Source organism: Chaetura pelagica, unplaced genomic scaffold (genome assembly GCF_000747805.2).
Source record: "Chaetura pelagica isolate M959 unplaced genomic scaffold, ChaPel_1.0 scaffold656, whole genome shotgun sequence".
Taxonomy (NCBI): domain Eukaryota; kingdom Metazoa; phylum Chordata; class Aves; order Apodiformes; family Apodidae; genus Chaetura; species Chaetura pelagica.
In genome coordinates, this window is record NW_009953577.1 from 200,155 (window position 1) to 215,895 (window position 15,741).

Here is a 15,741-nt window from a genome sequence, read left to right on the forward strand (position 1 = left end):
TGCTGACTACTGGAAGCTTCCTTCAGGAAAGATGCTGTGGGTGAGGGAGCTGGCTGCTGGCTGTGAGTCAGGCTAGCAGGAACCTTGAGTTGGCTACCAGGGAGATGACAGTTGCTGCCCTCAGGTTTATTGCGGCTGCAGGGGACACAACAAATACAGCCCGAGAGACACCCCCCGAAGCAGGACTTTCTTCCTAAATATAAACGTGGCTTCTCTTGATGCTGCAGAGTTTCAAGAACTTGTTTTGGTCACTCCATTCTATACTGAAATCGCATCAGGTTTGTGTGAGGTGTAATGACGAGATGGAGCCACGCGGTGGCAATGGGTCTCTATCGCAGCAGGCAGAGCTGTCCCTGCTACTTCCAGCTTAGTAATCCTTATTCAAAGAACTTTCAAATGTATTTAAATTGATAACGAGACCAGGGAAAATATGGTTTCAATCACCTTCCCAGCAAATAATTTTAATTTTTTTTATATAAATGTGTAAGTAATTAGGTAAAAATCCCTTGAGTTTAAACTCTGAGGAGTATCAGTTATTTCCAAATGGTTCAGACATATGTTAGTGTCCTGAAGAAAACTGGAAGAGATGGATCAGCTGATAACTGCTTTAGACAGTTTAAAAAAAATAAAAAGAAAGGAACAGAAAATCACATTAAAACACCTTGATCAAATCACCTCTCTTCCTATCTAAATATTTCTCTTAAGTAAATGAAGGCTTGTGCATGCTTCAAAAAATAAGCTGGCTTCATTTTTACATGTTAGTGCTCTTGAAACAGACCAGCTTTGCCTCTTTGTTTGCACTGGCAGCCCATAGCAAGAAGCCTGTCCCCTCAGCTGAAGGAAAGGCTGTTGGACCCAAGAGGCAGCCGAGGGGAAGGGCAACAAACAGCAAACATGACTCTGTAGACTGAAGTCTGGCTTACTGACGAGGCTGGCAGGCCAAGGGCAATGACTCTGCAAGCATAACCCACAGAGGTGGAGACAGGGTTTTAAAAACCAAGTCCTGATGAATCCTGGCCACTTCTGCCAAGAACAGCAGAGGGGCAGAGCCAAGAAAGATGGTACCTCTTCGGCTGTAAACACTTGTTGGGTAATGACTGGCCTGAGATCATGATTTGTGCCATGTGTTCTTAGATTTATACCAGCAATCAACTTCAAAACCTGCTCCTAGGAAAAACATGTTGTTTGCTTTATTTATACAGCAACTACAGGGAAACTCTGCAGAGCAACCACCAGCCTGTATTTCCCAAAGTTAGGGACACAATTATGCCATCAAGGCAACAATACCCATCCTAAAATGGGTATTTTTTTCCTCTCATTAGTCAGCCCAGTTCAACTAGGAACCTAGCAGAAGTTGGTGCAATCCCTGTAGTTGCAAAATGGATGTGGATCACAACAGCCCAACAAACTCATCAGACAAATGACTGATGTTGTTGCCTTCATCTGCAAGTTATTGAAGGCAGTTTTGTCTCAAGACGGCGCGTGCGCGCAGGGAACCACACGCTGAGGCACAACTGCTTTCTTGTGCAAAGTTCACCACCACGCCTGGAGCTGATAGAGTTAAACAGTGAACAGCATGGCTAATTACTATGTACTGCTAACCTCAGTTGCTGGTTCATTTTGAGACCCTTTAAAATATGAACTGTGTATTTTACCCCTATGCACTCTCTTAATGATTTGTTTTTTTTAGACTGAAATCACTTCCAGCCATCAGTTATACTCGCGGTCTCTACACATGCACTTCTCCAAGCACAAATATTTCTTTTTCCTATTGGTCTGCCAGCCCCTGTCAGAGCAAATTTCACTTTAAACTAAATGCTATGATACTTAAAACCTCTTGGATTACTCAGGCTGCTAGTGTGATCTATGACCTTCCCCAAATGACAGCTGAACTTTCCAATTTGCTTGTACTGCCGGGGAGCTGAAGAACACATGCCGAAGAGGAAAACGTTCCTGATGTGCATGAGTGAGGAGAGATTTCTTAACAGCTCTGCTTATTGATACTTACTCTGATTAATGACATCCAAATTAATATGCCCATCTAGGATCCTAGGTGCCCTGACATCATTTAAAATGTAAAGACCTGAAGACCAACCACGTACCCCTCCAACCCCCCTCACAGCATGAAATGCCAGCCAGCATGCCACTGTGTCCTTCTTTCCTTAACTCCCTCCTGCACCCAGAGCCTCAGAGACTAGATAAGCTTTGTGGTACATCTGGAAGGTGGGGCTGGCTCAGACAGGGAGCACTTTGCCCCAACCCTCTGGTGGGGTCCCCTTCAGGTCACCTTGCTGCTAGGGAGTGCACAGCACAGGGAGAGAGGCTCTTAAGCTTGGTCTCCACTAGGGTCATTAGCACCCTAGTGCTAGTCTGCACTGGTTGCAGACTGACCACGGAGCAAGGCTGATTTCTCTAAGCTTTCCTGATGCCACAGACACCTAAGCCTGTCCACACCAGCACTTTCACTCTTACTAGTGCTGGTGCTGACAAGTTGCTCTAAAATGGGTACTAATTCCTCCGGCATAAGCAGGCCCTCATAAAGGCAAGTCCTGGGTTACTATGGAAATTCTTGGTCAAAACTAACCCTTGAAGTCCAACTGGAAATCCCCCAGTATGATGCAGGGATCTTGGAGGGATCCCAGCAAGCAACACTACTTGGGAAACAGGCCTGCACACTCCCAGGAGAGGCTTGAAGGGGAATGGCAAGAATAGTACCAGGCTGTACTGAAAAAGATTGTGACTGCCTCTGCAGGTGAGGCTGGCTCAGAAAAAGTTTCCACCTTAGAGGGTAAAACATCAATTTAGAAATGTACAATTTAGGCCTAAACTTCATCATTTTTCAGCTTGTCAGTTTCATGGTTGGAAGCTCAAAAATCAAAGCACCCTGAAACCACCGCCATCTGAAAATGAAATCCAAGCTAAACACACACTGCTTCCACCAGAGCCATGATTTCAGCTACATTTCTTTTCACTCTAAACTTGTTCTAAAACCCTGTCAGTCCTCCCTCTGTAATCTGCATCAACAAGGCCTCAACTCTGAGAGACTCTGAGCTTCTCACTGGGGACACAAGTTTAATAATTTCATTTAAAATAAAATATATCAAAAATTATATATAAATAGAATTAGATTCTTTGACTTTGGTAAGACTGAGCAAACACTACTTACAAGCTCTCAACTAATAAGCAACCCTACGATATCCTACCAGAGGAATCACACCCAAAGTTGTCCACATGCTCAGATGAGCTGCTGAGAGGGTTTATTTGCAGGTATAAATATGCAGCCCGTTTACACGCAAGGCACCTCTTCTTGCCACCACTGAAACCACTTCGCAAAACCCCTCCTGAGTACAAGAGCATGAGGTTTGAACCATATTTCTGAGCATCTTTGAGAAGCCTGACATCAGTGCAGTTCACAGCAACCCCTCTGTTTTCTCTGCACCTTCTCCCTGAATACTGAAGGCTGTGGTTTTCCCTCAGGAGGTACCTAAACCATAGAAATGGCACACCAGTCTCTCATCTCGAGACAAGCACAGCATTATAACCCTCTACAACTGAGATACAGTTTATTGTTTATAATACTTGCCAAAAAGAGACACAGGAGTTTGCCAAGAGCAAAGTCTGTGGGTTTTTTTTTCTCTCCTCCCAGCATTTTGGTTTTTTTTTGTTTTTCCAAGTGTTGATGAAAGGTGCAAGACTGTAGGTATCACAATGATTGTCGTGCAGGGCATTATAATCAAATATGAAATGCAGCAGAGGCTGCAGTCCTGCTAGCCCAATTAGCATATCAGTTAGCAAATACTGCAGCTCCCTCCCTCCCTCTGCAGGTTTCCTATGTGCAGAGACCAAGGTACAGAAAGGCAGGGGGAGCTGGGAGCATCCAGGCCTTGTTCCATCACACAGTGGATTCATGCACTGTGTGCAAACAAGCACAGTAGGTGGGGAAATGGTTTTGAATTCCATAGAACAAACTCCAACCTCTAGCTTTTAAAGTTATCTTCAGGTAAGGAACAGTTAGCTAATCCTTTGCAGGTACCAGCTAACCAGCACACTTTAACCAAGGCTCAAAGCTGGTGAAACCCAGTGACTCTTTGGCCTTTCTGCTCATACTCACTGTCAGCTCAGCACTGCATGGGACACCGTGCTCCTAACACCAGTCATGGAAGAGCAGAGGGCATGGGAAAGTGGTATAAAACTGTCTGCTTTCCCCCTTGCTTAGAGTCTAGCAATAGAGATGATCCCATTTACTTCTCTGTGCCAGCTACCTCTGGTTTTGCTTCACTGACAAATTTTCTGTCCTTCAGAGTAAGAGCACAAACCAGGGTTATGAAGAAACAGCATACAACTGAGAAGCCTTAGAAAAAAACAATGTTTCTTTATATAATGTTCTGTAACTGTAGATTCTCCCACTACTGGTAATGACGTTAAACTATAAACCACAAGTCTCTTAAATTCTGCCTCTCATGGCCCCAACTTTTTCTCTCCTATCTGCAAAACTTTCTTCCCCCATGCTTTCTATCCCTGAAGCTCAAAAGGGAGGGGAGTTTTGTGGCAGGGACTGGGACTGTGCACACTGCACCAAATACCAACTTCATCTCTACAGCAGCACTGAATATTCACATTCCTCCAACAGCAACACTGTATCTGTTCAAAAGATAGAAAATGTCAGAATGAACCTGTGCAATAATACTTCAGCTCCCTTGTGCATCATGATACAGCTTTTATGGGTATGATCATGTCTCTCCTTCCATGTGATCCAGCTTTCTTCAGTGCACTCCATGACTTAAAAGTTTCCAGTTGCTCCTGGACTTGGTGCCCAGTTGTATCTCAGCACAATACCACTGTTTCTGCCACTTAATTATAAACAAATGCTAATCTGACAATTGTGGAGAAACGAGCACTGTGTCTTCTGTGTCAGGCTCCAGCTATGCACCAAGCAATAAGCATGCCAGAATTCACTGGTAGGGAGGCAGCATTTAAAAAGAAAAAATACATCTATTTCCCAACTGACTAGTAAGAAAGCACTAAACTAAAACAAATCACCTTGCTTAGCCAAATTCAGTAAGAGCCTTGCTTGAAAGCTGTAGAGGTTGCCATCCCAGCTCTGAAAGTAGCCTGGGACTTGGGCTCAGTTTCTTCCTCTCTCAGTTACCTGCTGTGTGATCCTGGGCAAGTTGATTCTTTTCTCCATGACCTCAGTTTCCCAGATGGAGTATTGAGAGGAAAAAAACCAGCCCAAACATTAAATACATCAAGTGACAAACTACAGTAACAAGAAGATTCAAGTCAGAGTGACATAGAAAAGATTTTGCTTACTCTGTAACAGCCCTCAAAGAAGGAAAAAACCCAGTATTTTTTATGTGCTAGAAAGGCAACAAATTGAGAATAGAGTTAATAGAGTGGGCAAAACAGTAGCTCAAGAACTCAAGTTGTTCACTATAGCTGCCTTGTTCTTTGAACAGCATTGGTGTAACTTCCCTGGCATCCCCTCACACAGGCTCATGGCTCCGTGGTGCGGGTGGGAGTTGCTCAGCTCTTCTGTGCAGGATTTGTTAAAAGGTCAAGTGCACAGTCAGAGCTGGAATGGAGACCAAGAGTTCTGACTTTCCATTACAAGTCTGACAGAAACACCTCCTGTGCTCTTGGCTCAACAACTGGCCAAACCCACTGATTAGATACATCCATTTCTTAAAAAATAATGAGGCACTAAAACAAATGAAAATGCCCTGAGGAGCAGGCAATAAAAAGCAAGATGTCCTTTCCTCCCCCTCTCTCCTTGCTCAGTCCAAAGTATTCCTGTCAACTCCATAACTTGAAGAGGACATTGCCTTAATCTTTAACTAGTGTAATATATCTCGCTTGGGCATGTTTCAAGCATCTCCATTACTGAGCTCCACCAATGTCAGTGTTATGTAGGGCACAGAAGCTTCAGCCAACAGCCTGAGCAGAGCAAGATCCTGAAGTGGCAGCCTCATAGGGGTGGCTGGTATCACTGACTAGATCAGCTCAGGTCCTTGTCTTCCACAGCCTTCTGACTGGCCTTCCTGTTTCCAGACAGGAAGTGTTTCTTGCTCTCTGTGCTAGGTTACTCAGCAGGGTTACTGTGAAAATGTATGCTGAGATAAACAGCTGCAGTCGAAATGCAAGTTCTTGGTGTCCTGCATTGAAGCTTTTGTAGCTGAACAATTATTCCTTATAGAAGCTCCTGCAGCTGCCACTCAGCTCTGTGCTTCACTAGAAATGGGGGGAAAAAGTTCCCTCTTGAGCACAAATGCCCTGAAAAGCCATGCCAGCAGGTTACGGGCTGATAGTCATGCTGCGTCCGGGGCTCAGCACCAAGATCCAGGAAACTCAATCTGGATGATAATCCAGATGCTGACGGGAAGGAGGGAGAGTCAAAAAATCTGTTCTGCTTTGACTTACAGCTGCAGCCAATAAAAGCTTTCAAAGATTCTTCTGAAATTTAACATTACTAGGGGATTTGCAGTGTTCACTAGAGTACAAACAGCAAATGCAGTTGGAGTGTTGTTACTGAGGAAAGAACTTGAAATATTTTTTACCACCATAGATGATTGTCCAGATTTCAACCACTTAGATATATCAACACAGGGATTTGTCAAAATCTATCCCAAATCAGCGATGATTTTAATGTAAACCAAGAGAGAAGCAAATCTCAATGGCTCTTACTGCTTTCTTTCTTAGGGCTAACACTGGATATATTATGGAACATGCCAGATCAAGAAAGTGTTCCACATCTGTATTTGTGAGATGGATACCTCGGAGCAGCATTATTATGCAAAAATTTCAACTGTAATGAAATGAACGAAAAGTGAAATGTTCCCAACCCAAATGTTGGATAGGGAGTCTTGGAAAAAAAACAAACAACCCACAGACGTAAAAAGCTCAAAACCCAGAAGGCAAATAAACTCTCTAAACTAGAAGGCTGCTTTTTTAAACGATGAGATTAAACAGTTTTCCAAAGAGAAGAGAAAAGGATGGTTCCATCATCATACTTGAATAGATGAAGCTGATAAACACAGATTCAGAGAATACAATTTTAGAATTAAAATTAATGTAACTATTTGGCAAAGAAATTAATTTGAGATGTTACATTAATTTTTATACTAGAGACTTGTTTGCAGCACATATTCAATCCAGATTAATAACTCTAAGAAATATCTGACTGATATGTGGGACTTTTTAAAAGCTGCTCATTGTAGGTTTAATTTTGAATCCTGTGAGCATGCTTATATGTAGCATAAAAAAACACCCTTCACTTTATTACAGTTTTAAATCTTTCTTCCAGTTCTGGCCTTGCAACCACTTGTCTTGATAAAATAGGTCACTTGAAAAAAGAAAGCTCAATAAAATGAATTACAAAAACAACGAGATTAAACCGATTGTGCTGTTTTTGTACAGTGCAGCTGAATTCTGCAAATATGCTGCTGGCTGTGGTTTGGCATTTAACAGCATGTGATCAGTGAGAAGGAGGAAATTTTATTCTCATTAACTGTTGCAGATTTACTGCAGTGAAAAAGGGCTATGTAACCTGAGAAGTGACAGAATGGAAAGATCAAAGCAGCAGTCTGGAAACTAAATAAACCTTCTGGCTACTTCCTGCAAGGAAAATTCACTCTGGCAATGTAAAACAGAGTCCAGTTAAAAACTACTCTCAGTTTTATGAGCTGTCACAGCAGCTTGAGTGGTTTGGACCAGTCAGGTTTAGAACATTATATTTCCTTGTTTTTGTCTCAGATACTTCTGTAAGCAGTTTTATAGTTTCTTTTTCTTTTTCTTTTTTTTTTTAAGAGAAAAATAAAATTCTTTTCTTTTGGTTGAAATCGAGAAGGTCACAGCTAAACTCATTAAAAACAAGCAGGTCTTCATTTGCACATTCCATTCCCATTTACTACGTTTTAATATTTTACTTTGAGATTTATAAGCAATGTACATTTGCTTTAATAACTCTTCCGCATTCTGTTCACTTATTGTTTAATATAAGTGCAAATCAGTTTACAGACCCCAGATGGCTTGTAACCAGGGAGCCAGTCTATTCCTAGTAGCACATCTGGAGGGACTAAGAGCAGCAGACAGAATGTGGGAATTAATTAATGTTACATTTCAGAAGAGACAGACCCAGGTTTGGGAGATTTCTTGCTAAGACATTCCAAAGGCCTTAAGCTAATTGCAACAGCATTTTGGTATTCATTTAAAATTCTTAATAGCGACCTAAACCATGTCGGTTAAATGAGGCCAACTGCAGGTGGAATATAGTAAAATAAAAAGCAACTAAAAAAAATGTAAATTAAGTGACTGCACGTGAAAGAGGCCCAAGTATCCTATATTCCAAAAGAGCTGACGTGCATGAAAGCCTCAGTGGTAGCTCTCAAACAGCATCTGCCACTTGCTGAAAAAACCCACACCTTTAAAATACTCCCAAGCAAGCTATTTCATCTCTTAGCACACTGGTGTGATTGTTCTGAGCAATTAAACAGCTCTTTCAGTAAATGAAACAAGTGCAACATGATCCTTCGTGATTAGGGACCACACACCTCGGAGAGGTGGTGTGGTCTGGGCACTGGGGCACTGTGGGAGCGGGCAGGAGATGCCTGCTCTGCTCCAGGCTCCAGCATCTGACTTGGGATGAGTAACTTCTCCTTGACTTTGGTTCCCTGCCCACCCTGACTATCAGCTCTTTGGGGAAAGGGCTGTATGTTGCACTGTGGACAATGGCTGTGTGTTGGGGGACACAAGGAGAGTTGCTTAGAAGCCTCTCCTTATACAGTCTAAGAACAGAATACTAATAAATAAGCACCCGAGCACGTTTAAAAAGTTGCTGTATATACAATATTGGATAGAAAGAATATTGTCCTCATAGGGATACTGCCAAATTACAGACAGGTCTGGGCCCTAATTCTTTGGTGGAGCAGTATGCACAGTCTCCAAACCCTGGGAAAACCCCATTGATGAATATGGGCTATAGAGAGAGAAAAAAAATCAACTTCCCCTTGAATAATCAGATTTCTGGTCTTCAAAAATGCTACATTAACTGTCCACATAATAACAGCACAGTTTGATTAGATACATGTTACTGACACCTAAACTAGATTGTAATATGATCAGCTTCCAGTAATCAGTTTCTAGAAACATGGCTTTGAGAAGACAGTATGAAAAAACTACTGAAGTGACAGCAGGGAATATCACTGCTATCTAAAAGAAAACAGGGAAAGGAAAGAGACAACACTAGCTCAGTACTGGTGCAGAAAAAAAAATTTCTAAATGAGACCTGAAGAAATTCAAGCTCACATTCAAAAGCTCTTAGCAGTGAAGCACTCATGTTCTGGAAACACTCCTACATTTGAAATTTGAAAAAGAATTATACAGTGAATTTTGATTTAGGCCATGATCTGAGGTGTGAAGAAATCAAGTGAAGTCTTTCAATAAGCTTGCCCCAGACTCTGATCAAAACCCTCCAAAAGGCAGCAGCTCCTCCTTCCTTATTATCTTTTAGATGCAAGATCATAATTCCAAGCTTATGTACCACCTGAATGGGCATTGTTGAACAAGAAGAAACTTAACTGCCTGTTTGACATGAACAGTCAGTAAATGCTGTACAGTGACTAAGAAGTGCACTTTGTTATGCCAACCCACACAGAACCATAGCAGAAACTTGGCCAAATCCTCCTGACCATATCCAGTTTAACTTCTTTGAAACTAAACACGTAGGCAGTTAGGACAACAATATGATTGAAAAAAAAAAAAAAAAAAGATATGACTCTGCTACCACTAACAACATTTTTGTGGGATTGAAGAAAACAAAACAAAACAATCTTCCCTTACTTGTCTCCAGAAACTTCACTGGTTCTGGGCTTCCCTGAAAGGCCTTTTCAAATTCGTTTCAGTGGGATTTACAGTTTGCTAATGCTGATGTGTGATAAACTAATAAAACCTGCCTACAAGGTTATAGGCCCAATTCACTAATAAAACCTAATTCAATTCTCTTGGGAAATGCAAATTAAAATAGTGTCCAACTGGTAGAAGCTGAGTTCAACTCTGCTGAACATATTGCAAAGGCAAAAAGTTTTTTGTTTTGTTTTTAAGATGACATTTAAGTATGGGAAAGAAAAAGTTAGACACAGAGCTAAGAAACATCACTATGATAAAATGTTTGAAAGTAGAATCGTATCATAAAAATAATTTATATTGTTAGCTTTTCTTTCCTTTAATTAAAAGATTTTATACTCGGTATACATCCACCTTTAAGACAGGAAAAGATTACTGCCTCCATTCAAATGAGGGGGAAAGAGATCTGGATATTTTCAACTCTACTGTAACACAGACCCCCACATCAGAACATGGTTTTTATCTAAGCTAGTCTTTCCAAGGACCATAAAACCAAGTTTCTTCTGCCACTGATGACTGTTAAGGGTTGCTTGAGGCAGCTCACTTTTACAGTCTCCTAACATTAGTTTTTCACCTTCAGAGATAGCCTGCAAGATGGCACTTAACTGCTGAAAGTTTGGGAAGGGAATGTTCAAACTACTAAATAAACTGTGTGCATTATTGAAAATACAAAATGGACAAGAAACTCCCTTTTGGCAGGGTCACCAACTCCTTCAGTTCTTTTCTTAGGAAGAAAGTTCTTTATATCAGCAATATATCCTGAAGGGTTTAGAGACTAAAGCAATGAAGAGATGAAAATCATAACTTCAATGCTTGAGAAGCAGAACATACCATTGCTTTGAGCACACCTGACAGAAGGTGAGGATCTATAGAGAAGTTAGCTACAGATGTTGATGTGGGATATAAGTTACAAGTACAACCATTTAAAAACATTTTGATAAACATCCACAGAGTGAGCATTTGCCAGCACCTGATGCAGTTCCTGCACCTGATCTGAACAGGAGCTACTCAGCTGTGACACAGGACTGGAGTTCCCACCACACAACAGGAGTCACCAGGACAGAAAGCTACAGACCTAGGTCTTTTCCCCATGAAAACTCACATCTGATTTTCATCAGGGTACCCAACCAAAAAAGCCTGTGGATATTACTATTCTTGCTTTTCAATGTGGATTCTGAGCACATACAGACATCACACACAGCTTAGCTAGAGATAAGCTGAGTCACAGTAACAGTGTTCCCTGTGCTCCCACCAGGACCTACGGCCACGTCTTAAGTTGCTGAAGGGCACACTACCACAGTTTCTGTCAACTCAGGACCCAACAGCTTAGTTATACATGCCTGTGCTTGCCAAAAACAGACACAATTTAACTGAAGTAATTGCAGAGCAGCCTGCAAGGCCCTGGCTTCATCTGCTCAGCTCAGCACAATGACCTGCTGTGGCAAAGGGAAGAAAAGCAGCTACAGTTTTAGGCTGTAAATCCAGGCAAAAGGAAAGATGTTCCACCAAGGACAGAGACAAACTGTCACCCCATAAAACTGGCTTTCTGTGACGTGCCAAACCTCACTGCTTCCTGGGAAGAAGCTTCAACCAAGTCTCTGCTAGGAGGAGGTGTGAGCACACACACCAGGAGCAGCACACCCAGAGAGGCGCCTTGTCTTCACAACATCGCGCCAGGGCAGCTCTGCTCCATTTTATAATGAGGTTAAGTGATTCTGTGCTGGAGAAAACTTCCTTGGCACAGAAAAAAAGAAGTTTTGGCTAGCACCAGCATTCCTCACTGTTAATCTTTCTAAAGCTACAGAGAGAGAGGATTTGGGAACTCTAATGACGACATGAACAACAACAACAAAAAAAAAAGGCTTAAAAGTTTGTACCGTTACCTGGTTATAGCTGGGAAAGGTTAAAAAGTAGTGTCTTCCACAGAGGGTAAGAAAAATACTGTGGATCTGTCTGCTGTAAGATATTTAGCCATCACTATTACATTTGTGTCTTAAGAAAGAAATTAGTCTCTGGAAGGTGATTAAAATTTGATAAATGACCATAGATCCTTGAAGATGTCTTTCAGCTGGTCTTTATCTCTTGCAGCCCAGACACTAAGCTGTCATCACACCAGCCAAAGGTGGGGGAGTTTTTGTTTGCTACAATCATAAAACTATCACTCTGTATTAATAGTTATCAGAACCAGGAGCCTTGAATACAGCTTTTAATAACAGATGAAAATTTTAAATCTATGCCTAATGCCCATCTGCTTCTGAAAGACAGTAAGATGATTCAAAGCTGGTAATCTAATCACAAAAGTCTTTTCCTGGCCAATGAAAAAAACCTGGATACAAGCTGTCAAAACAACCTCCTTAGCCATGTATTTTCTGCTGAATGGAAAACATACCTTACAATCTGTTTGCATTCTGCTCCAAACCTTTGAGGAAAACAAGAGATGCTGTTTATGTATTTTATCACAGCTTCTGTGTACATTATATTCTGAAATAATTCAGTTTATAGACATAATGCACAACAGTACAACTCCACTAAGAATTTAGTTCAGAAATAAGAGCTGTAAACTAAAGCTCCAAAACACACAAGCTGGATTACCAGAAACAAAATGTTCCTATTTCTAACAATGCCTTGTATCCCTAAAGTGAGGGTGGCAGTATTAGAAAAATGCCAACTTTCCAGGTCTTCATTTAAATGCTGCTTCTCTTTATGCTTACAAGTACCAAAACCAACAATGATCCCTGCTTGCTTTGGAATGTGTCCAGAATAGCAACCATTGCAAGCAAACCTACAAACTGAATTTAGAGCTAGATACTTCTAGCATTCCCTTCAAAGTTCTTCTGCACTTCATGATGCAGGAATTGATCTCAAGTCCTGACAGTCAGTACTCCAGGTTGCAAAGGGAAGTCCAAGAAACCCTGTGAAGGGAAGGCAATGTCTTTGAAGAACACAGCCCCTAAGATACTTCACCTAAATCACCAAATCTATTCATGTTCTTACTGCTAATAGTATTATTTCATGTTTCCCTCTTAAAAAATTTTGAGGGTAAAAGACCCTCATGTGCTAACCCAATGAGCAGAGGTGCCTATAAATAGCTTAACTTTTTTAAACTACTGTTTTACTCTTGACTTCAAAGGACCTCCCTGCCTGCCTAAGAGTATACAACAGGTCTAGGTATGTAGATCCAGTGTCTCCTGGGACAGGGACTCCACAGGAGATAGTTATGATACCCCTGCTGTGTTACAAGGAAGTCAACCACTTCATTGACTGCACATCTGAATACAGCTGCTACTCCAATTCCCTTGAATTTTTTTGAGCATAAGATGATGGAACAGCAATGGTAGAGGCTGCCCCAGACCTTGCAAGAACTCACAACCAAGGAAGCACATGGCTTTCACCCTCTGCTCAATGCAGAAGAACTGGTGTAACAGTCTGATAAGTGGCAGCTGGTGTGGGCTCAGGTCCCTTGCACAGGTATTACTAAGTATGGTTTACAGTGAAAATCTTCAAGGTGACCTGCATTTGGTTGCAGTCCTTGAAAACTTTTCCTCAGAGATCCATTTATTTGGCTCCAAAAATGAAGTTGTTGATCAGAACACACTTAAGCCCTGGTAATGCACTGGGGCACCAACACTAGCTCAGACCCTCAGTGACAAACAGGCACTAAAACCATGAGTCTTTTTGGCTGACTTGCTAGGCTCTCCTGGAGACAAGGGGAAGTCTGGATCCAGTCTCAACACCTTGCAAGGATAGGAAATAACCTCAGAGAAACTGAAGGGGTAACATATCCTAAGCTTCCCTCAAAGAAATGCAGAAAGGAGAAGAAAGGATTAGATTATTCAACACTGAGTAGCAAGAAGTCAGCTCATGGTTGTCACCTACCTCAGATTTCACAGGGTGGTCTTAAATGACAGAAAAGACTCCTTCAGAACTCACTTGGCAAACAACTGTTTCTGTTACAGAATTAAAAAGCTTAATATTAAAGGCTAAGACCAGAAGGCAGGTACAACAAGTAAATGTATAACAAATAAAGAAGTACAACAAATGAGACCAATAATTTGCATCTACTCATCATTAGGCCTCTTTGAACTGACAAAAAATTTACTATTATCTGACTTGCTAGTTTGTCTACGCAAATCCTAACTCAGCTTTCTTTAAAAGTTTCTGAAAACATATTCAAATATTAATAATAGAAAAATGAAAAAATTTTATAACAAAAATCTTGATTTATTAAAAGCTGGAACTGGTTAAAAATAAATCCCTGACATAAGGTTCTTGTTAACTTGAAACTGTAAGCATAAAAATACCCTAGAATTATGTTTTGGTATGGATGAAATGTACACTATATAACACATAAAAAGAGCCTTGACTTGCTGCTATTATTTTTAATTAGGCTCTCTAGCACGTATGGTTTTACCTTCCAACACCAATTCAAATTTGGGAAAAGGGAGAGGCTGACTCTCCAAACTCATGGGACTGGCAATTCCATGGCTCATGCCTTGGAGCAGTAATGCATTTTACATTAGCTCTAAGCATCAGGAAATCCTGGCTTCTGGCGCCAAGGAGTTCAAAACGATAATGACACACATCTGAAAACCAGGATTCGCCGTTCAACTGCCAGTATCTATTCTATCAAACAATTCAGTCCTGCTCTGTTACAAATAGGACAGAACATTTGCAGCAGTCCATGCTGTTTCCAATTAGACTGTGTGTCTGGACTGCAGATAAATACATGGGGCAATCATATCAAAAAAAGCCTTCCTAGAAAACAGAATCCTAATGGCAAATCTGAATATTTTGCAGAGCTGATCATCAACGGGTAATTACCAAGTTTGCTGTTAGCCAAACTGCACTTCTTCTCTTTTCTTTCTTGAGGTGAGCCTCTGGACAAAATGCCTTAAGACATTACAAGAGAATTCTACAAATACTTAATTTAACAAAGTATACACCAGATGTGTTTTGCTGCTCCCTTTAGCTGGGATGCAATCAGATGAAAACACAGCTTTCTAACACAGCTCCCTGAGAAGGGACTGAAATTCTTGGCTGAATGATCTACTTGAAGACAATCTTTTTCCCAGCAGAAAAAAAAGAGCATCTTGACTGGGGCTATACCTAACTTTACTGGCAACAAAGGAGTCTGCAAGCTTCACCCTACACACCTTTCCCCCCACCTTCAAGGGGGCATGAAAACTGTTGGGACCACATACCCATACAATGTCCTGGGTAATAAGAAATCTGTTGTCTCCTGGGTTGCGTGTCTATTTTAAAGTTAGAGATGGTAAGTCACAAAGAGAGACTGAGAGAAAGATGAGCCATGTGCTGCCCTTGAAGTCACCTGCATGCTTCAAAACAAAGGCTGTACATTTGGAAGCAATCAGCACCAGTATCCCATCCCCAAGCAGGCTCCATGCAAAGGGTTACACCCTGCTCTGAACTTGATCCTTACGGAGTATAAACACTTCCTTTTTTCGACAGGACCCACCTCCTAAGTCTTACTTTTTCTTCCTGATTTGAGCATTTTAGTTATTTTAATTTGTTCTTAAAAATGTCCCCATCATTTCAGTCTTGCTGAATGTTCAGCTTCCTGGTGCATCACAGGTAAAGAAACAACTGTAACCTTCCACTGCCCTTGAACAATTACAAGAAGGCAAACTAAGGAAGAAAAATCCCTTTTGCTTCAGCTCTACATACTGTGAATTACTCATATATTACAAATGGTGACTAAAGTTGTAAGTGATGAAAATAACCTTCTTCCTTTGGAAAGAAGAACTTCAACCACAGGGCTGGGCATGTCCAGAAAGCATCCTATTGAAGTGAATTCTGTACCTTGGTTGTCAAGTGCTTAAA

The 15,741-nt window shown here is 41.2% G+C and overlaps 1 protein-coding gene across 1 annotated transcript in view; it reads right to left on the reverse strand.

The window, feature by feature from the left end:
- Positions 1–15,741, reverse strand: part of KIFAP3 (kinesin-associated protein 3) — a 63,249-nt gene that overhangs the window by 1,979 nt on the left and 45,529 nt on the right. The gene's annotated exons all lie outside the window — the stretch shown is intronic.